Below are 23,585 nucleotides of genomic sequence, written 5' to 3'. Positions count from 1 at the left end.
GAACTTCCAATATTCCTCCTTTCTCCGGTGAGGGATGAGTGACCCTATTGCTGATTCTATAGCATCTTTGCTTAATTTTGATTTTACACAACTAATACAAAGTCAGATGTGAGCCAACAGTAGCCAGAAACAAGCTTTTCTAGAAACAAGGCCTCAGATCTAGAAGCATAACTCTCTATGTTCTATCTCCCTTTACATTCTCTCAGTTTCAACACAATCTTGTATGATTCTCAAGTTCTACACAGTATTTGCGTGCTAAGTCACTTCAATCGTGTCCGACTCTTTGCAACCCCATGGACTGGAGCCCGCCAGGCTCCTCTGTCCATGGGATACTCCAGACAAGAATACTGGAGTGGGGTGCCATGCTGTCCTCCAGGGGATCTTCCCAACCCAGGAATCAAACCTGCATCTTCTGCGGCTCCTGCCTTACCGGCAGATTCTTGACTGCTGAGCCACTGTGGAAGCCCCATATAGTATTTACCGTTACCTAGTTTCATTTATAGTGAGTTACGGTTTTCAACTAGGGCTTCCCAGGTGGTGCTAGTGGTAAAAAAAAAAAAGAAAAAAATCAGCCTGCCAATGCAGGAGACACAAGAGACACGGGTTCAATCCCTGGGTCAGGAATATCCCCTGGAAAAGGAAATGGCAATCCATTCCAGTGTTCTTGCCTGGGAAACCCCTTGGACAGAGGATCCTGGCAGGCTACAGGGGGTCGCAATGAGTCAGACACAACTGAGGGATTCAGCACACACACACATATAGTTTTTAACTAGAGTCATCTTTGGGCCATTGTAGATGAACTTCATATAATTCAGGGGGGAAAAAGGTCAATGTATTGAACAATTTTGATGAAAAGACACATAGCTTGATTCAATTTTTATTTATTGGTTTTATAGCATTATTGAAGTATAATTGACATACAATAAACTGAACCTATTTAAATGTGCAATTTAATAAATTTTAATTGATGTACATATCCATGAAACTATCACCACAATCAAGATAATAAACATGTCTATCACTCTCCCAGATTTCCTCATGTTCCTTTGTTTGACTCAACTTTTAACCAAGGAGAATATATCCACAAGGTCTTTCCTATACTCCCTGCCTCAGAAAGCCAAATTGCCAGGAAATCAATTTCTGAGCCTTATTTGGCTTTTATTTGGACAAGTTGAATAAATACACGCAATTTGTTGGCAGTGTCTTTGTAAATAAGGGTACAAGAAATCTGTCTTTAAATCGCATCTTCAAAGAAGACATTTCCATAGTAAACTCTATTTGTCCCAGGAAGTATTAGACTACTTGAAAGATGGAAATTGAAAAGTAAGCAATCATACTTTGAAAGGTCCCTAGTTTTCATCTCTTACAGGTCTGCAAATTTCTCAGAAGCTAAACTTGAGAAAACAGCAGATTCCTGACATGAGCACTGCAGCTTCTGCCCTGCCTCAGACTCAGTGATGGAGGTGAAAACTCAACCTTGAGTTTTATTTTGGGAGATCCAACTAACTAGCTAGCTAGATCTAACTAACTAGCTTCTAGTTAAATGTTACCGGGTGGCTTAGATGGTAAAGAATCTGCCTGCAATGGGGGAGACCTGGGTTCAATCCCTGGGTTGGGAAGATCCCCTGGAGGAGGGCATGGCAACCCACTCTAGTATTCTTGCCGGGAGAATCCCCGTGGACAGAGGAGCCTGGCGGGCTACAGTCCATGGGGTCACGAAGAGTTAGACATGACTGAGCAACTAAACAACACGACTGAGCAACCGAGGACATTAAGTTTAAAAAGTTTGATTTATTACATATATAATCTACCTTTGTAAAAATATATGTAATATGAGCAAATGAAAGCTATTTTACATTAATAGAGTAGATGATATTTTTCTCTTATTTTCCAGACTTTCTATAATGTTTTCTTATTGCATTTCTTTAACTGGCTTCCCAGATAGCTTCAAAAGAAAATTTGAAGTCCAGGATCTTTTCTGTAGTAAAGAAAGTTGTGTGCAAGTACTTACATGATGTGTATGTTATGGTTTTATGGACATTTTTGCTTTATCATGGGTGAGTAAGGGAGTGGCTATCATGCCAGAGTTTGCCTGATAACCAGAAAAAAATCTGGGGAAGCCATTCATTTGCAAGCTATTTGTAATTGCAAATGTGGCAGTTAAATGGTAGCCCAAGAAAGGGGACCTGGCAGATCTGGTTCTGGACAAAAATGGAGGTAGTTTTTGCATGGTATAGAGAAAAAAATGGCTTTGAGATATTACAGATGTGTTTTCAATTCTGTGACCTTGGAACAATCAATGTAAGTTCAAGGTGCTTAACTGATCTGAACTTCCATTTCTTCATCTGTGAAATGTTGGTAATTATAATTATCCTACCTTAGAAAGCGCTAGTGAGACATTTAGTTTGGTTTACTGTACTCATGGGGCTTCCCCGGTGGCAATAAAAAATCCTCCTGCAATGCAAGAGCCACGGGAGACATGGATTCAATCCCTGGGTTGGGAAGACCCCTTGGAGAAGAGAATGGCTACCCACTCCAGTATTCTTGCCTGGAGAATCCCATGGACAGAGGAGGCTGGTGGCTATAGTCCACAGAGTCGCAAAGAGTTGGACACGACTGAAGAGAATTAGCACGCACACACACAGTGTACCAATTGCTGGGGATAGAGTAATGAATAAGACACCAGCCTTGCTCTCAAGGAACAACATGAGAAGAGCATTCTAAGCAGAGGTTGAGACATAAGCAAAGGCAAGACAAGTGATATCCCTTCACTGCAATTACTAGCACATCAGTATCACAGGGTACCAGAGAGTTAGAACACAAGAGAGGCAGGGAGGAGACAGACTGATAGGTCCCATACCATTAAACTGGACCCTGCACATAACAGAGAACCACTGAAAGATTTTATACAGGACAGTGGAAACCTTTTCTTTTTTTTTTTTTTTCATTTGATATAAACACCCTGGCAATCCTTTGAAGAATAAGGCTCTAGGCACAGAAATCAAGTAAGAGGACATTTGGTGGTCCAGTGAGAGATGATGATCAAGTATGTCCCATCTCCTCCCTACTCACTCCCACCACAGACCCAACAGCTTCCCCAGCTTGGTTAGGGGTTAGTGGCAGTGACTCTTCCAGCCACTCCTTGACTATATAATCTCTATCACATCCCATGTCCTTTCTATCAGCAAATGCTCTCATTGGTCTCACCTCTCGGTTATAGCCAGAATCCAGTGATTTCTCTCCATTTCCACTGTTAGCACTCTGGTTGATATAAGCCAATAGCATCTCTTGTGTGGAATACTGCATTAGAACCGAAACCATTCTCCCTGCTCCTGCTTCTCCCCTCTCCAGGCTTCCTTCAATATAGCAGCCAGAGGGACCCTTTTAGAACCAGGCAATCATGTCACTCCTCTACCCCAAAACTCCCCAACACTCCTTTCTCTTTCCCTTGCTTCCTTTTCTTCAGTTCACCTTCAAAAAACACAGTAGGTGACTACGGGAGGTAACTAGCAGATAAATACTTGTTAAAGGAATGATTAAATGGTGAAAGTTATGACCTAAGTGGTGGAAGACAGAAACAGTGGAAAGAAGACATTTTTGAGGATGACTTTGGAGGTGAAATTGACCAGATTCAGTAATTGGTGAAATGCTTAAAAGGAGGAGTCAGGACAACTCCCAGCTATCTCACCTGGGCACCTGGATGGCTTGGTGGTGCCATAAACTGAACAAGGGAGAAAGGCAGTGAAGTAGGCTTGAGGCAGGGAACATCCTGCATGAGGCACCTTGGCAGGGGTACATATGCAGGCATCTTGTAGATAGCTGGGGATAGAGGTCACAAGTGTCCCCTCTGCCCAACCAGACTTACCATTGCCTGGGTTCCAGATGATACTGAAGAGGGGCAAAATCCAAATCAAAAAGTCTCAAACTTTGGGGTACATAAGAATACCCCAGATTTCCTGCCCTGTTGATTCTGATTCAGTAAGAGCTGCAGGGAACCCAGGACTCCGCATTTTATCTAGGGCCCAGGGGATACAGATGCAGGTGATCTGCAGGTCACACTTTTAAGAAACAACAACCTTGATCTTCCTTCTCACTTCAGTCCCCTTCATTACTCCTAGCTGACTGAAAAATATATTTACATTCCTATTATTTTTTAAAAATCTGTATGACATCAGTTGGAAACACCGACACCTGAGTAACACATAAAGTGCATTATTTGCTTGCATTTGATAAAGAATTTTATGATAACATTATATGTCATAATATATTATAGGATGCAATAGCATATTCCAGTGAGTTACACATAATTATATTAAAAGCAGTATTTAGGGCAATTATATCATTTGTTGAATTGTGGCAATTTCACTAAGTATAGGAGCCTGTAATGGATTAAATTCAGAAACAGTGAAGTTTTACAGTGGTCCCCCTTGAAAAGTATTAAAGAATATGGGGTTTGTATTGTTCTGTGGAGTCCCAGTTAGAGGCTAAACACAATAGGAAGTTAGATTTGCCACATACAACCCTCTGGTATTTTTCCACCCCTACCTCCATACCTACCACTGCAGCTAGTCAGTCACTTACTCCAGTTTCCCCAGGCCTAATCCCCCAGCTCCCAGATGTCCTCAGCTTCTGCCATGTTCTCTATTCATTGAAAAATACATCTCATTTACTCAGAGCCTCAGGGGTTCAACTTCAGTTTGTCTTTTCATAGTATCCTAGCAGGTTCAACCTTAGATGATGACTTTGGTTGGGGAAAGCAAGGCCCGTGTGCCAGCAACATCGCCAGCAGCATCACCTGCAGCATTGGCAGCACCTCAGAGCTCTTTGGATCTGCAGACTCCCTGATGCCCACCCCCCCCCATCCTGTAGACCTACTGAATCAGGATCTGCCTTTAAACAAGATCCCCAGATGATTCCTCCACGCTTGCAACTTGGAGACACTCAAAAAGTCTAGAGTAGACCAACCTGGTCTCCTTTCTAGATGAGGAAACCAAGACCCAGAGAGATGAGCTCACTGGCCTAGGACCCCACAACAGGTGGTTAGCAGAGTTGTGCTAGAGCAAGAAAAGAAAAAAAAAAAAAACTTTTACTAGTTTACTAATAGCTACTACAATTAAGCACCAACTATGTATGTGCTTTACGTTCATTTTTTTCTTTTAAGTCACTCGCAACCCTGCAATGAAGTTATTAGTGCTCCTACTTTCCCAAACAAAAAGCAAGACTCAGAGATGGAAACTTACTCAAGGTTAGAATTAACCAACGTTTAATATCAGATCTTTCCAACTCCAACATCTATACTCCCAAAACAGTGCTTTTTATTTCTAACCCTTGAAAAACAAATGGTTGGAATGCCAGTTGGTCAGGCTCATGGAAAAATTATTTCACTGCATTTGGGGTCTGTTCTTGGCCCTCCCAGCCCAGGACCAAAGGGCTCATGAGCTTTTTCTCCTGAAGGAGACTGATTACCTCTTCTTACATCCACCAGTTCTCTTACTTTTCGAAGTATTTTACATTATTTCCTCCAACTTCCAAGCCTTCATACAGGTTTGGTGGTTAATTTAATGTGTCAACTTGATTAGGATAAGGGATGCCCACATAGCCGGTAAGACATTATTTCTGGGTGTGTCTATGAGGGTGTTCCTGGAATAGATTAGTACTGAAATAGTAGGCTAAATAAAGAAGCTTCCCTCTCACCAGGGTGGATGGGTGTCATCCAATAGTTGAGGCCCCAGCAGAACAAAAAGGAAGAGTGCGTTTTCTTCTCTTGTCTGTGGAACTAGGACATCCACCTTCAGATTCTAGGACCGATACCAGGCCCTTCCTGGGTCTCCAGCTTACAGACAGCAGATCGTGGGGCCTCTCAGCCTCCATAACTGTGGGAGCCAATTCCTGCTCCAATTCCTAAATAATTTTTTATCCTATTGATTCTGTTTCTTTGGAGAACCCTGACTGATACAACTCAACTAAGAAGTGTTCCAGTCAACTCCAAATTGACTCAGCTGCAGCTCCCATTTGAATGCACAGTTTCACCTTAGAACCAAGGGGAGCCCCCCACACCCCTCATTCCCCCATACCCGCAGGAGGCAGAGGACCCTGTAGTGAAACTGAGATTTGCAGTGAAAGTAACTGCACTCCATTTACCTTCCATGTTGCTCTGGCAATGCCTTCTTCCATTCAAGTTCCCACCCTGGAATTCCTTGAAGGAACTTCAAGAAGGCACAACTTCTTCTTGAATGGGCCGTCTTATTTTCCATTTTTATACTAGCCTTTTAAATCCTTTTCTTTTTCATGCTTTCCTCTGTGTTTTCCATTAGCTTTTTCAAAATCCCTGGTATTTAGAGAGTGTCATACTGAGTAAAGTAAGTCAGACAGAGAAGGAGAAATACCATGACATCCTTTGTACCTGGAATCTAAAAAGAAATGATACAAATAAAACCCTTGGTATGCAAAGGCCCATGGCTTTCATTTTCTCCTTTCTCTAAGTCTTTACCATAGTCCTATTTTTTGGTGATCCAAACTCACTAATATTTCTCATCTCATGTGAAACAATAAGAGAACAACCAACTTTAGGGTTTTATAAGTCCACAAGCTTGTGCTTCTGTGACTCTGAGGCAAACAAACTCAGCCAATAAAAAAATTTTCAAAACCAGAAGTGAAAGAAAAAAAAACACCCAGCTCCTACAAACAATTTCTAGATTCATGAACTGAGTTTGAATTCTTGAATAATCCGTGACATTCTGGCAACTTGGCCTACCATTCTTTGTTAACTATGAACCTCTAACTTCCTTAGGGCGTGTTTCTTCAGGATAAATATTTAATTCAATGCAATACACATAGAACAGTTATTTGAAACAAATGAAGTGAGAAAAATGTGATGGTAGAAGGACCAGCAATGTGAAGTGCATGTTTTGTTAATTATTAACAACAATTAATTAATTATCAATCATATTAAATTAAATTCATTAATTTTAAATTGCAATTTGATTTTTAAAGCTACTGTGTAAACACCACAGTTCCCCATACAGCTCTTAACAAGCTTCCATCTCAAACCTCCTTCAAATCATCTAGGCACAATTCAGATGCAGGTCTCACAAACATTTTTAAATCATAATTCTAATTGATCTTAATATAAGGAGTGATTTCCTTGTTGTTTGTGATATACACAGAGTGAGGAACTGCCTAATTTGACTGCAAGATACCAAAACAGATCTTTTAGTATTTTAGACCAAAAAAAAAGATTACCCATTTAAATTCAACACTTCCTTTCTTATTCAAAACTTTACCTGTATGGAAAAGACACTAGTCTAATGAATCTTGCCAGAGTAGGGCTGAAACCACCCGACAGGAAGCTCAGTTCTTTCAATCTTTTCATTTCACAAGGGGCAGCAATCCCTCTTCCAAAGATACCTGCTAATTCCAATACAGATTTTCGACCACTTCAGATATACAGAGGAATGTGGTTATTCACTGCCACGGACAAACCAGTTTTCAAAGAGTAAACTGTGATGCCGATAACGATTGAAGGCAGGAGGAGAAGGGGACAACAGAAGATGAGATGGTTGGATGGCATCACCAGCTTGATGGACTTGAGTTTGAGCAAGCTCTGGGAGTTGGTGATGGACAGGGAAGCCTGGCATACTGCAGTCCCTGGGGTCACAAAGAGTCAGACACGACTGACCAACTGAACTGAACTGAAATGAACTGAACTGAAACTGTCTTTGTGATGCTGATGGTGTTCTTCAGCAGGGCCAGTCCTGAGGCATCACTTCCTCCCTGACTTGAGAATCCCTGGGACCTACTGCTCCTCTGATTACACCTGCTTAAACAGCACCTCTGATAGATCTCCCCTTCTGTATGGACAAGAGCTGAGAGATCTTTGGTTTTATTACTTACGTTGACCCCTTCCAAAAGAATATAAGCATATAACAGGACAGCAATATAAGATAAAAGTAATACAGCTATTATTAGAGAGGAGTTGCCTAGCGAATTCTTTTCATGTCATTAAAACAAAAAGTGGAGCTTTTCAAATGAAATATTCCCTGATTGCTATGAATTTATCACATTAGTTTTGTTTAAGTAACCAATCTATCATGTGGTGAAACAAGTATAATACTTGAGCAAAAATAAGAGTACATGCATGTTAAGTCGCTTCAGTCATGTCCAGCTCTTTATGACCCCATGGACTGTAGCCCACCAGGCTCCTCTGTCCATGGAATTCTCCAGGCAAGAATAATGGAGTGGGTAGCCATTCCCTTTGCCAGGGGACCTTCCTGACACAAGAATCAAACCCAGGTCTCCTGCACTGCAGGCAGGTTCTTCACCATATGAGACACTAAAATAAGAGAGAGAGTTCTTTAATTCTTTTTAGTCAGGTATCCTCACATTACTCTGTAAAGGACAAAAAATAGGATTTTAAATATTTGATTTGAAAAGTTATCCCTATTTAAAACTCCTTTGTCTGTTTTATTGACCGCCTCCTTTATGCATTTTATTTTCTACCTTTAAATGTAGAATATATATATATTTTTTCCTCTCCCAAAAAAAAGCCATGTGTTTAGAAGAGCATATACTGATTGCATAATTATTACATTTAAACCCCTATTATAGCCCTGTGATAAAATACACTCTGATTAGCTCACTTATGTAACATCACAGAACTCAAAAGTATTCAAGCAAGAATTAGAACCTCCATTTTCTCCTTCCAAACTCATAGATCTTAGTTCTACATCACCACTATCACTATCTATCTTCAAACTACTCTGAAAATACATAGAACATGCATGCCTGATATTATTGCTTCAGTAGTGTCCAACTCGGAGAAGGCAATGGCACCCCACTCCAGTACTCTTGCCTGGGAAACCCCATGGACGGAGGAGCCTGGTAGGCTACAGCCCATGGGGTCGCGAAGAGTCAGACACGACTAAGCGACTTCACTTTCACTTTTCACTTTCATGCACTGGAGAAGGAAATGGCAACCCACTCCAGTGTTCTTGCCTGGAGAATCCCAGGGACGAAGGAGCCTGGTGGGCTGCCGTCTATGGGGTCGCACAGAGTCGGACACGACTAAAGCAACTTAGCAGCAGCAGCAGTGTCCAACTCCATGTGATCCCATGGACTGTAGCCCGCCAGGTTCCTCTGTCCATGGGACTTTCCAGGCAAGAATACTAGAGTGGGTTGCCATGCCCTCCTCCAGGGGATCTTCCCCACCGAGGGATCAAACCAATGTCTCTTACGTCTCCTGCATTGGCAGGTAGGTTCTTTATCTCTGCGAGGCCCAACACATAGAACATACTTAGGAAATTGATTTTCAGTTTGGGGCCCAATTGGTGAAGATTTTCTCCTGAAGGTAGTCCTTCTTTCTTGAGTCCATATCACCTGAGCCCGTGTAGGTCTCCCTGGAAGCTTTAATTCAGAAGTTAAAACAGTAGAGATTTCAAGGGCTGCCCACAGCCCCCTGATCAGTACTGAGTGGTCTGAACCCACCCCTCCCTTCCTCTGCTCAACTTTTTCCTATTTCATGAATAATTGGCCTAACTCAGTTATACTAACATGTAATGTGAGAAAATGCCAACAGTTAATTAGGGATGAACCTGTGAAAACTTGGGGGAAGCTACATGTTTCAATTATATTAATGAACACACAAATGCAATCAAATCAAACGGATAAGCATTGTGTCAAGTTTTTACAAGAAGAGAATTACATTTCACATGCATGAAAGCAACTCTCTTGTAACTTACAGAATACGAGACTAAAAATAAGCACATAGGAGAACCATTAAAATACTTATTATTTGAGTTAAATTAGAATTCTATGAGGATGGTTTCATCAAATGATTTGTGTTATTTTAATTTCCTTTCACAATCAACCAGATTCAAATTACTCGATCTCCAGGTTACATGGTTAAGCAGATGTGTCTGAAACATCAAACCCGTTTTTATAACTGTGTCATTGATTTTTAAAAGGTTTAATACCAACTTAAAGATAGTTGCTAAGTATCTGCTGATTTTCAAAGTTGTCAACTCCTACACATAAAATTTCATAGATGCTGATCTTAAAGAAAAAAGAGAAGATCTCTCAGAGGCAAGAGCTTTATATCTCAAAATATTTTATAATTTAACAGCTGTCCTTGGAATTGAAAAAGATGATGCTAGACTCAGCTAAAATTCAATACCTGCCCTTTAAAGTGTGCTAACTGCAGTGTGGGGTTCTGATACAGTGTGCATGAAATTCTAGTTCTTCAGCACCAAGAAATCACCCATGGAGAAGGAACTGCTTCATGAATTCAATTTTATCACCCATCTCATAAGCAGTCGTATTTCTTTAAGTAGCTTTGATATCTGTGAGCATTAATAGTGACTGATTGCACCCTGCTTGGGATTTCCTGGTGCATTTCCTTCAGCACATCCCTCTGAGAGCCATGTGCTTCCCTAATGGGAAAATAAAATTGAAAAAAAAGTAAATGGGGCCAGTGATTTCATTTAAAACTAGGAAAAATTAGAGATAGACCAGAAGACAGACTCGCTACTATCCAAAGCCCAGCCAGGACCCCACCAAGTAAGTACAAGAGTTCATGCTACATGAGTTCTCAAAAGGCTGTATGTAACTGAATTTTTGTAAAGAGAATCACACTCTCAATATAATAGAGAATCTTGTTATTTAAGGGAGTATGTAGTAAATTATTTGGTAGAGAATTATTTTGTTTTTTAACTATTTATTTTAGAGAATAATTACTTTACAATATTGTGATGGTTCTTGCCATACATCAATATGAATCAGCCATAGGTACACACGTGTTCCCTCCATTTTGTAGAGAATTTTTTTGGAAGGAGGAAAATGACCCACTTAATGTAGCTTTCACATGGAAATAGAATACTACAGGTATACCAGAACCTATGTTGGTTTTATTAAGACAAGAAAAATGTGCAACTAAGTCTCTGCATAAATGGGAAGGGCTTTTATTCACTGTAAACATTCATAAACAACGATAATTAGATATCAATGGCATGGTAGACAGAAAAGGGAAAGCTTCCCTATGGCAAGAGGTAGGCAAGAGTCCCAGTTGTGACTATGTCCAAAGCCCCTCTGATGTCTTGCTGTAAGCAACCCAGACCCTCCTTCCTAGCAGCCAGGAGACTGGTATGAGAACAATGAAGTCAAGTGAGAGGTGATTGTCCACTGTTGAACATGGGTCTCTTTGCCTGGGTCTCTTACTTTCTCTCTTGGTTAAATATGCACCAAACCAACTAATGCTTATGGTCAACTTTATATAATCTTGGTTTTCATTTTCATGCTTGATTCAACATTATGAACTCCTTACAAAGCAAGTTGGTAGGAGAAAGTGATGAGAGACTCAAATGTGTTAGGTGAATATGCCGGTTACCCTAGAGAATGAATCTTTTGGAATGCAAAATATCAATCATTTATCAAAACTTGCACACTACATATGCAAGACACCGTGCCAACCATGGTCACATGTCCTTAGGATAAAAAGATGTATAAACAGATAAAAGATGTATAAAGCAAAGTATAAAGATTCAAATAGTGCAATAAAATGTTAGAAGACAAAGAGAACCTTTAACTATCGAGATGCTCAAAGAGAGAAAAAAAGTGGGATTCAAGATGACTCCACAGGGAAGGTGACACTGGAAAAATAGGTAAGATTTGGACATGCAAACATGAAGAAATGAAACCTGAATGCAAATTACACTCCAGGAGTTTTATAGAGTACTTTCACACATACGATTTCATTAAACTCTTAGCTTCCCTCCATGAAGAAGTTGGAGTTTTGTGGCTGATACTTGCTAGAGGCACCTAATCACATTTTCCCCCTTGCAGTTAGGTTGGAATCGTGTTCCTCAATGTGGTCAATGGGCTATGGACAGACATGAAGGATGCCACTTTCGGGCCTGATCATCAAACCTATGTAATCCTCCACACTTTCTTACTACTTAGCAGCCAGCTGAATGCAAAGAATTCAGCAAAGAGCTCCAAGGAGGTCTCAGAATATGACAGCACTACAAATAAAATGCTCTCAAGGAAACCTGAGTCATTGCTTATTCTAGAATTCCACTCCTTACCACACACACACATATAACCTTGCTCCCCTTAACAGCTGCTTTAGACTTTATAAGAGCAGGTAATAAACCTTTATGGTGACAAGCAATCAGGATTTGTCGACTTCTTGTTGTAGAAACCAGCATTAGGTGTCCTGATTGATATAGGAGTTATTTCTACATTTTATTTTTTTAATTATTATTTATTTATTCAGCTGCACCAGGTCTTAGTTATGGCATGCAGAATCATTAGTTCACACACGGGACATGTGAACTCTTAGTTACAGCATGTGGAATCTAGTTCCCTGACCAGGGATTGAACCCAGGCTCCCTGAATTGGGAGTGAGGAGTATTAACCAATGGACCACCGGGGAGTCCCTACTAACTTCATTTTATAAGGGAGAGAAAACTAGACTCAGGGAGGGGAGAGCCTGCCTAAGACTACAAGAAAGCAGAAAAGCATGGTATGAAAGCAAAGAAAGTACAACCTCAGAGCCCTTCATAATCAGACCCCCCTCAGTTTTCCAGCAGCCTCTTTAGACTTGCCATGTTCCCATGCCCTGCCCATGTTGTACCACTTCAGCTTTTCTGTCCCTTCCTTCTGGAATCCCCTTCCCATCCATCTGTGTCTTCTAAATATGTACTTATTTTTGTAAAAGTTGTCTCATTGATTGAACTCAATAATATCCTCCTTATTGCAATGTGATATGGCAGAAATAGTGACAGACTGGAGCCAGAAGAGAGGTGTAGATTCCGGATTTACCTCTTACAAACATGACCCTGAGCAAATGGCCCAAACTTTCTGAGTCTCTTTCCTTCTCTCTAAAGTAGATTTAACAACTGTTATTTTACAGGACCATTGTGAAGACAAGGGGAGAGAATAAATAAAAAGTGTCCTTGGTACACATAAAATGTGAAATTAAATCTGTTTCATCTATTCTATAGCCCTTTACTATTCTATTCATTTATAACTTCCCATGAAGATGGACGTCCAGAAGAGCAGAAAAATTATTTTTTTATTCACCTTCATAGTCTGCATCTAATAAGTAGTAGGTCTTTTAGTTAAAATTAGATAGAGCTACATTTATTTGACACCCTGTACCACCACCCCCTCAAAAAGAAGCTTAAATCCACAAGATTTTTTTCTCTTAAGTAAAAATCCAGAGATGAGAATCCAGAGCTACTAAGGCAATTCCACAAATGAGTCAGGATCCCACAGTCCTTTCAGTTTTATTCCCCACCACTCAAAGGACGTTGTTATTGCTTAGTCCCTAAGTCATGTCCAACTCCTGCGACCCCATGGACTATAGCCCGCCAGGCTCCTCTGTCCAAGGCTCCTTTGTTAATGGGATTCTCCAGGCGAGAATACTGGAATGGGTTGCCATTTCTTCCTCCAGGGGATCTTCCAACCCAGGGATCAAACCTGCATCTCCTGCTTGGCAGGCAGATTCTTTACCACTGAGCCAGGGAAGCCCACCCTAAGGATGAGACCCTTGCTAACCTTGTCTAAGATGGCAAATGGGCTCTAGCTAACATACTTAAACTCCAAGAAGCACAGAGGAGGAGAAAGCCATGGCTCTCCCTTGACAGACACTTCCTGAAAGTTGCACAACCACTTTTGCTTAACTACCATTGACTCAGATTCCCTGGTGGCTCAGGCTGCAAAGAATCTGCCTGCAATGCAGGAGTCCCAGGTTCTATCCCTGGGTTGGGAAGATCTCCTGGAGAAGGGAATGGCAACCTACTTCAGTATTCTTGCCTGGAAAATCCCATAAACAGAGGAACCTGGCAGACTACAGTCTTTGTAGTCCCAAAGAGCTGGACATGACTGAGCGATTTTCACCATTAGACAAAATTTAGTTGTATGGCCCTTCCCAGCCACACGGGAGACTGGGAAATGTAATCTTTAGTTTGGACCTTCATATACCCAAGCAGTGTACAAAGGTTCTGTTATTGATAAAAAAAAAAAAAAAGACAAGATTTCTTAATGGAGAGACAACTAGCTGTAGCTGCTATATTAAATATATGACTGCTTTGGGAAGTTGATTCTGACAGTGATGTCAAACATGGAACCTAGAGGCAAAAGCTAAGAACCAGGAGAACATTTGGGATATTATTACAGTAATAGTTACAAAAGTGAGCCTTCACTGAGTATTTACTGGGTGCTAGCCACTGTGATTGGAGAAGGCAGTGGCACCCCACTCCAGTACTCTTGCCTGGAAAATCCCATGGACGGAGGAGCCTGGTAGGCTGCAGTCCATGGGGTCACTAAGAGTCGGACACAACTGAGCGACTTCACTTTCACTTTTCCCTTTCATGCACTGGAGAAGGAAATGGCAGCCCACTCCAGTATTCTTGCCTGGAGAATCCCAGGGACGGTGGAGCCTGGTGGGCTGCCGTCTATGGGGTCGCACAGAGTCGGACACCACAAGCAACTTAGCAGCAGCAGCAGCAGCAGCCACTGTGATAAGCCTTTTACTCACATTAGCTCATTGCCACTTCAGTTTTTCAAAGCAGGATTAGAGTTCAGATTTTAGCAAAACATTTATCCTAATTTGAGGTTATTGGATGGCTTAAAACAGTAATCATGAAATCTCATGATTTTGTGGATTGGAAATATGGGCTGAGACAGGCAGTCTCATTTAGAAGGCTCTAGAGACTATTCTCACAGTCTCCAACCTGAAGTTAGCTGAGACTGTGGACCAGAGCGTGATCTCTCCATAATGGCAGTGTCAGAGCAACAGAACTTCCGAGTTCTGTTGGAAGTTCCGAGCTCCAAGAGAGAGTGCTCCAAGAGACAGGAAGTGAAGTTGCCACTTTCTTGAGAGCTGGGCCCCGAAAATGGCACAGAAACCCTTCTGCCATATTCTATTGGTCAAAGTAGTCTCCAAGCCTGTGCAGAGTCAAGGGGAGTGGGGAAAGACCCCACTTTTCAATGGTATTTGCAACCATTTTTAATCTTCCATAGTCCCTTCATTTAATCAATATCCAATATTTTTTATTGAATGGTTCACAAGTTTGATTCAGTTCTAGACTCTGAAAAAAATAACAGGAAGAGATACTGAGCGGAGGAGAAGGATTTCAAAAATGAACATTGATTGGGGGCACATGATCTGATTCTATGTAAGGCAAATAAGAGTGGAGTTTATCCAAAATGTGAGGGAAGAAAATTAACCACCATTCTTCCTCATTCCCTACACTTCACCAACAGTTTGAGTTGGTTGATTGCTTTTTGGTATCAACTGGGAATTTCTCCAAGATTCAAGCTTGATTACTCCCTTCAGTCCTAGAGACAAGGAAACAAAGCCAGACAAGAGTGAGTTATTGCCTAACCATAAGCTTCCTTGGCAAGTCTTGGATGATGGAGGTAAAAGACAGTTGCTGGAAAATGCCCCGAAGAGAGCTCAAAAGCAGTAGCTGACAGGTGTCTTTTCCAGGGTGTTTAGTAACTCCCTTTGCAAATGAGGCAACACTGAAGTCTTGATGAGGGTTTCTTTCCTGCTAGTGACTCTTTTGTTAATACATGGTTCCAACAAGTTTGCAAAATAATCTCATTGTCATTCAGGAAAAGAGTGCCTCAGATAAAGGAATAGATTTAGAATTGATCTTGAAGTTAGAACCATCAGATGGTGGTTCTAATGATACTGATACAAACCCTCAAGCGTTCTGGACAACCCACAAAAACACAAGGAATTGCAATGACGACCCCCATTCATCAAAATCAGGCTGGAATAAGTCTTGCTTGTCCTGATAACAACTTGAAAATGATGAGTTAGTGAAATAAGCACTTAGAAAGACTTTTCCTTTTCAGCCCCAGTTAATTGGCCACTTCATTTGTAAGTGAGCTTGGGCTTTGTTTTTAACTAGTTTTTCACTCCAGCTATTACCAGACTTCACAGACCATAAATCTTTCTAGGGTGTGACTTGACCACACTACTGTTAAGACAAGTTCTTCAGAAATAAGTTTCACTTCCATTCTTGACATGCCATACAAGTCCTTTAAAGGCCATGAAAGCAAAATCTAAACAGATCCAATCCTGTAAGAAGAAGAAAAATGGACTTAAAGGAATTCAACCTTTGATCTAATAAAAATCAGTAGTAATCTTTCCAGAAATATGATATATTGAATAATGTTTCTACTGTTTTCACTGAAGGGAAATCTCTATGGTACATTCACTAAAAGAAAATCAATACCTAATGGGTTTTGCTCAGTGAGAATGAAAGGCATGAAAAATTGCTGCATTTGTTTACAGGGAAGATGAGGTGTTACAAGCACATGTGAGAAGGACCGATGCAAACTTAGCAAGTCAGATAATAACTGGGCAAATCCAACTTTTACCATAATGGCGGTATTGTTTAAGCATGTGAGAGCCTTGATTGGCAGATCTGGGAATAACCTTCTTTGACTGTGTAAACAGGATCAATCAAGTGACTTCACTGGCCCTGAATAAGTGATAGAAGTAGTTATCCAGCCTAGTCATATCCAACTCTTTTGCAATTTCATGCACTGTAGCCCACCAGTCTCTTCTGTTCATGGAATTCTCCAGGCAAGAATATTGGAGTGGGTTGCCATTTCCTCCTCCAGGGGATCTTCCCAACCCAGGGATCAAACCCACGTCTTCTGCATTGCGGGCAGATTCTTTACTGTCTGAGCCACAAGGGTGACATCCAGCCTACACCTATGTATAATCAACTCCTTTGAGAAAAACTCCAACTTCATCCTTTCTCGCTCATAGAGATGTTCCTTATCTCAAGTTTTGTTCAGTGGGAAGTAAAAAACTTTAGGAGACTGTCACCTAAGCTAGCTAGAAGCTGCTCAAAATCTTGCGGGATGGAGAACTCAGATCAAGCACTCTTCACTAGCAAAGCAAGCAGACTGCCTAATAAATCCATCTCAAGAAAAAGAAGGCATTGCTCCATCAACCTCAGTCTCACTAAAGCAGCTCTCCCTATTGCCCTTGGATTTCTTGACCTGGTTGTTCTTGCTCTCAATTGCATCCAGACTTACAAGAGATTTTTCCACAGTGCATCAAAACCTGTCAAACCAGACCATGTTGGGCACAATGGTGTAATAGTCAAGTGCATAGATTTGGCATGAAACTGTATGGGATGGAGCCCAGTTCTACTATTCTCTAGCCACTATAACTTGGGGCAAGTTACTGTCCTTTAAGATGCTTCCTCATCTGTACAATGAACCACATAATTGGTATGAAGATTATAAGAAACCATATATCTGCCCATGGTAAGGGCTGAAGAAGTATAACCTATAATTATTTTTTAAATTAATTTATTTTTTATTGAAGGATAATTGCTTTACATAATTTTACTGTTTTCTGTCAAACCTCAACATGAATCAGCCATAGGTATACATATATCCCCTCCTTTTTGAAACTACTTCCCATCTCTCGCCCCATCCCATCCCTCTAGGTTGATACAGACCCCCTGTTTGAGTTTCCTGAGCCATACAGCAAATTCCCGTTGGCTATCTATTTTACATATGGTAATGTAAGTTTCCATGTTACTCTTTTCATACATCTTGCCCTTTCCTCCCCTCTATCATCATTATTATTATCAACTGCCAGGTAATGTTCTTTACTATGGTTGCCAAAAGGGATAGGGCAGGGAGGTCCTGATTGCAAGACGCTCTTTCACAGGGACTTTCCTAGTGGTCCAGTAGCTAAGACTCCATGCTCGAAATGCTAGAGGCCTGGGTTTAAGCCCTGGTCAGGCAACTAGATTCCACACGGCAACTAAGACCCAGTGCAGCCAAATAAAACGAATAAATAAATTTATTTTAAAAAGATGCTCTTTCATAGTCTAGTTCCACTCAGTGACTGAATTCAGGCCTTGATATAAAAACAGCAATGTTCTGTAGACAAAAAACATGAAATATTCTTTTTTGCAATCACATTTTTTTTACTCACTGAGAAATAATAGAAAATAATACCTTGCAAGCAACCTAGATGTCCATCAGCAGACGAATGGATAAGGAAGCTGTGGTACATATACACAATGGAATATTACTCAGCCATTAAAAAAATACATTTGAATCGGTTCTACTGAGATGGATGAAACTAGAGCCCATTATACAGAGTGAAGTAAGCCAGAAAGAAAAACAACAATACAGTATACTAATGCATATATATGGAATTTGAAAGATGGTAACGATAACCCTATATGCGAGACAGAATAAGAGACACAGATGCATAGAACAATTTTATGGACTCTGAGGGAGAAGGTGAGGGTGGGACGTTCTGGGAGATAGCATTGAAACATGTATATTATCATATGTGAAACAGAACACCATTCCATGTTTGATGCATGAGACAAGGGCTCAGGGCCGGGGCAGTGGGATGACCCAGAGGGATGGGATGGGGAGGGAGGTGGGTGGGGGGTCCAGGAAGGGGAACACATGCAAACCCATGGCTGATTCATGTCAATGTATGGCAAAAACTATTACAATATTGTAAAGTAATTAGCCCCCAACTAAAATAAATAAATTTATTAAAAAAATAAAAAAATAATAATAACTTAATTTTTAAAAGCATATTAAAATCTAATCATAATAATACCTGCTGGGCATCCATGGGCTTGCTCCTATTCCCATACTTCAGTTCAGTTCAGTTCAGTTGCTCAGTCGTGTCCGACTCTTTGTGACCCCATGGACTGTAGCACACCAGGCCCGCTGTCCATCACCAACTCCCAGAACTTGCTCAAACTCATGTCCATCGAGTCGGTGATGCCATCCAACCATCTCATCCTCTATCATTCCCTTCTCCTCATGCCTTCAATCTTTCCCAGCATCAGGGTCTTTTCAAATTAGTCAGTTTTTGCATCAGGTGGCCAAAGTACTGGAGTTTCAACTTCAGCATCAGTCCTTCCAATGAATATTCAGGACTGATTTCCTTTAGGATGGACTAGTTGGATCTCCTTGCAGTCCAAGAGACTCTCAAGAGTCTTCTCCAACACCACAGTTCAAAAGCATCAATTCTTTGGAGCTCAGTTTTCTTTATAGTCCAACTCTCACATCCATACACGACTACTAGAAAAACCATAGCTTTGACTAGAGGGACTTTTGCTGGCAAAGTAATGTCTCTGCTTTTTAACAAGCTGCCTAGGTTTGTCATAGCTTTTCTTCCAAGGAGCAAGCGCCTTTTAATTTCATGGCTGCAGTCACCATCCACAGTGATTTTGGAGCTCAAGAAAATAAAGTCTGTCACTGTTTCTACTGTTTCCCCATCTATTTGCCATGAAGTGATGGGACCGGATGCCATTATCTTAGTTTTCTGAATGTTGAGCTTGAAGCCAACTTTTTCACTCTCCTCTTTCACTTTCATCAAGAGGCTCTTTAGTTCTTCTTCACCTTCTGCCATAAGGGTGGTGTCATCTGCATATCTGAGGTTATTGATATTTCTCCCGGCAATCTTGATTCCAGCTTGTGCTTCATCCAGCCCAGCATTTCTCATGATGTACTCTGCATAGAAGTTAAATAAGCAGGGTGACAATATACAGCCTTGATGTACTCCTTTTCCTGTTTGGAACCATTCTGTTGTTCCATGTCCAGTTCTAACTGTTGCTTCTTGACCTGCATACAGATTTCTCAGGAGGCAGGTAAGGTGGTCTGGTATTTCAGTTTCTTGAAGAATTTTCCACAGTTTGTTGTGATTCACACAGTCAAAGGCTTTGGCGTAGTCAATAAAGCAGAGGTAGATGTTTTTCTGGAACTCTCTTGCTTTTTTGATGATCCAACAGATGTTGGCAATTTGATCTCTGGTTCCTCTGCCTTTTCTAAATCCAGCTTCAACATCTGGAATTTCTTGGTTCATGTACTGTTGGAGCCTGGCTTGGAGAATTTTCAGCATTACTTTGCTAGCATCTGAGATGAGTGCAATTGTGCAGTAGTTTGAACTTTCTTTGGCATTGCCTTCCTTTGGGATTGGAATGAAAACTGATGTTTTCCAGTCCTGTGGCCACTGCTGAGTTTTCCAAATTTGCTGACATATTGAGTGCAGCATTTTCACAGCATCATGTTTTAGGATTTGAAACAGCTCAACTACAACTCCATCACCTCCACTAGCTTTGTTTGTAGTGATGCTTGCTAAGGCTCACTTGACTTCACATTCCAGGATGTCTGGCTCTAGGAGAGTGATTATATCGTCATGGTTATCAGGTCATGAGGATCTTTTTTTTGTATAGTTTTTCTGTATATTCTTGCCACCTCTTCTTAATATCTTCTGCTTCTGTTAGGTCCATACCATTTCTGTATTATAGAAAAAGCAAAACAAAACCAAAGCAAAAAATGGGGTGGGAAGAGGCCTCTTCTGGGTTTGTGTCCACTACAAACCATGATAAACAAATTAGTTCAACCAAACTGGTGTCTCCAACAAGCAATGGGGTATAGTTAACCATCCTGCTATAAGCAGGCTAAATGGGTCTTAATTCATCAGCATTCTTTGATTGGACCTTGAATTGAACATAGATTCAAACTGATCGCTCAAGCTGGTTCAGCTCTCCTGAACCTTTTTGTTCTCACCTACATCTGTCAGAGAAAATGGACCACATTTACCTGGTGGAGAATTTCTCTTTTAGGACATAGTGTGTCAAAACTTCAGGTATGTCAGGATCTTTCAAAATCTCTAGGTATTGCACTTCCTGGGGAAGAGCTGAAAGCTACAAACATTCACAGCCTGACTGATTTTAACCCTTCACACTGAGAAGGTGATGTCTCGTTATAAATCAGGAGAGATTTTCCCCCACCATCTCACACTCTGCAAGAAATATTTACCATCCCCATCAGCTGCTGCTAGCCTTTGAGCTGCTCTATGAAGAGTGTGTGTGTGTGTTGGGGGTGGGGGGCAGGGGCGCAGGCAAGGGGAACCGAAATTCAGCTGCCAACCTCTGCAGCAGAAAAGATTTATCCCTTGGAAAATGTAGGCTATCACTGTAGAGATCCACCCCTTAATGGCTTTCAACTCTTCAGAAATTGTTGTCAGGGAGACTGAAGCTGGCGCTTGTCATGCAGAGACCGTCTTGTCAGCATACTCACCCGGACGGAGGACTCGCTCTAAGTTACTGGTTTCTACATCCCATTTATCGTGGCTCCATCAGAACTGATATGCAATAGAACATACAAAAGACCTGATCCTGCCCATTAATGATAGATTCACAAAGTGGGCCAGATGAGCCTCACAATCAACTCTCAGAGAAAATGTAGACATCGCTCCCTGGAAGTGGGATTGTCGGCACAAAACGCTGTGAATTGTTCCATAGTCTTCCACTTCTTTTCTCTGAATTCCTATAGCACTCATTATCCCTACCACACAATTTAGCACTTGATTATATACTGTCTTGTATTGTTCTCTAATTGTTTCTCCACCCAGATAAGAGGTGGAGTTTCTTGAAGACGTATTTTTTTTCCTAACATGATTTCTATAATTGCCTGCAGCTACTTCCCTTAAACCTCTGTCTAGTAATTTTTCTCCCATCATGGTATGTACTTCAAATCTACCTAGATGAGGGGAAATAAAAACATTGACCATCTCCTCTCAGGAAAAAAAAAGCAACTAATAGAAAGATACGAAGTACCTGCACACACATTATACACACCAAGCAACAGGATATATGGAAGAAAGTATCGCTAAAGGTAAGAAATTCAATCAACACTTCTCTCATTGGCCACCAAAATACCTAGCATAGTGTGAGCACAGGTTCCCCTGGTAGTTCAGACAGTAAAGAATCTGCCTGCAATGCAGGAGACCTGGGTTCGATCTCTGGGTCAGGAAGATCCTCTGGAGAAGGAAATGGCTACCCACTCCAGTATTCTTGCCTGGGAAATCCCAAGGACAGAGGAGCCTGGTGGGCTACTGTCCATGGGGTCACAAAGAGTCAGACATGACTGAGCAACTAACACACATAGTATGAACACATACTTAACAAAAGTCTCTTCACTCAGCCGTGTCCTCCTATCATTTTCAACAGGGAGAGGAAAGTTTCTAAAATAATATGAATGCCAATAATTCAAATCCACCTCTGGATTAAAGTTAGCATCAGATAGCCCACACCCATGATTCCCAGAACTGATTGCTTAAAATGCAATCTGCAGAAACAACTAGGCCTTCTGTTTCTAGAAAGTGAAAGTGTGAAATGAAAGTCGTTCAGTCATGTCCGACTCTTTGTGACCCTTTGGACTATGCAGTCCATGGAATTCTCTAGGCCAGAATACTGGAGTGGGTGGCCTTTCCCTTCTCCAGGGGATCTTCCCAACCCAGGGATCAAACACAGGTCTCCCACATTGCAAGCAGATTGTTTACCAACTGAGCCACAAGGGAAGCCCTGTTTCTAGAAAGAACATATTATCTCTCCCATTATCTTGTAAAACAAAAAAAACTATTTCAAATATTTTTGGAAAACTAGATGGTTTTCTGTATTTACCGGGACACATCTCAAAGGACAGTCATTATGACTTCCTTTTTAAATATGCAGTGGAGCCTGTCATCAAAATGCTCTCGGCTTTTCCCAGACTACGGTTTACAGCAGCCCTGGTCAGCATTTCACGTGTCCTGAACAAACAGGCGCAGTGTGCTGGGTGGAGACACTCCCTTGCATCTCCTGGATCGCTTCAGGCTCTCTCAGACAAGTTTTTGTGAAGTTCAATGCAGCCTTTAAAAAGGGGGAAATGGTTTCTGCACAAAACTTTTATGTAACGACTAGAAAAGAAAAACTCAATGCCACATGGATTCCCTGACCCTCCTTGAAGTTCTCTGTTCTTACAAAGGATTTGTAGACAGGCAGGCGGGTTCCTCCAGAATAATGCCCATGTTGCCCGCCATTAAGCAGAGCCACATATGTTTACACATGGCAGGAGAGTGAGGCTTTGTGCCGTTTTTAAAACTCTTCAGAGAAAGGGGATTCTACAACCTCCTCCAACAGCTGTATGAGAAAATGATTCTGTGCACAGACGATTCCTGCTTCAACAAGATGTGCCCAGGTTGTTCTGCCTCACTACTCCCTCTGCCCTCAGGCAGGGCCCAGGACAAGACAAAATGAACATACAAGCCCCTTGTTAGAAACATTAAGAATTTCAAGATGGTGACTTTAATGTAGAGCATTAAACCACTAGCAGTGCCCTGTGTGGTCAACCTCAGAGAAAGCTATGCAGAGGTGTGGCAATCACAAGCCTGGTTAGTCCATCTCTGTCACATCACCTTCTTTTTTGGTTTCTTCAAATTTCCTTATGTGTATTTCTTTGTTTACTTACTTACCATTTGTCTTTCCCACTAGAAACTGAAGACCATAGATCTTATCTGTCTTATCCAGCAGTGTATCTCCATCATCTAAGCTGGGCACATATTTAGGTATTCAATTTTCAGGAAGAAGGGAAACGGGAGGAAGAGTGAGAGACGGGAGATAGAGAAGGGAGGGACCTCCGACCGTAGTTCATCTCTGGCCCTCCCCTAGCAGCCCATCTGTGTCTGACTGCTTTATTTCCCCTTGTACTCCTTGGGCCCCCAGCTCTATCCTGACAGGCAGGAA

General features: G+C 41.3%; 2 long non-coding RNA genes across 2 annotated transcripts in view; both read right to left on the bottom strand.

Annotated features, from left to right (window-relative positions):
* Nucleotides 1–23,585, bottom strand: part of LOC145540862 (uncharacterized) — a 63,632-nt gene that overhangs the window by 4,538 nt on the left and 35,509 nt on the right. The window lies entirely within an intron of this gene.
* LOC145540864 (uncharacterized) lies at nt 5,247–14,792 on the bottom strand. The gene is made up of 2 exons (XR_014078603.1): nt 14,537–14,792; nt 5,247–6,410 (listed from the first exon to the last, which is right to left on the bottom strand). It is a non-coding gene; the product is annotated as an uncharacterized LOC145540864 (long non-coding RNA).

The sequence above is a fragment of the Giraffa tippelskirchi genome, chromosome 3 (assembly GCF_054371585.1).
Source record: "Giraffa tippelskirchi isolate mGirTip1 chromosome 3, T2T-mGirTip1v1.2.pri, whole genome shotgun sequence".
NCBI lineage: Eukaryota > Metazoa > Chordata > Mammalia > Artiodactyla > Giraffidae > Giraffa > Giraffa tippelskirchi.
This window is presented reverse-complemented; position numbering and strand designations above follow the sequence as displayed.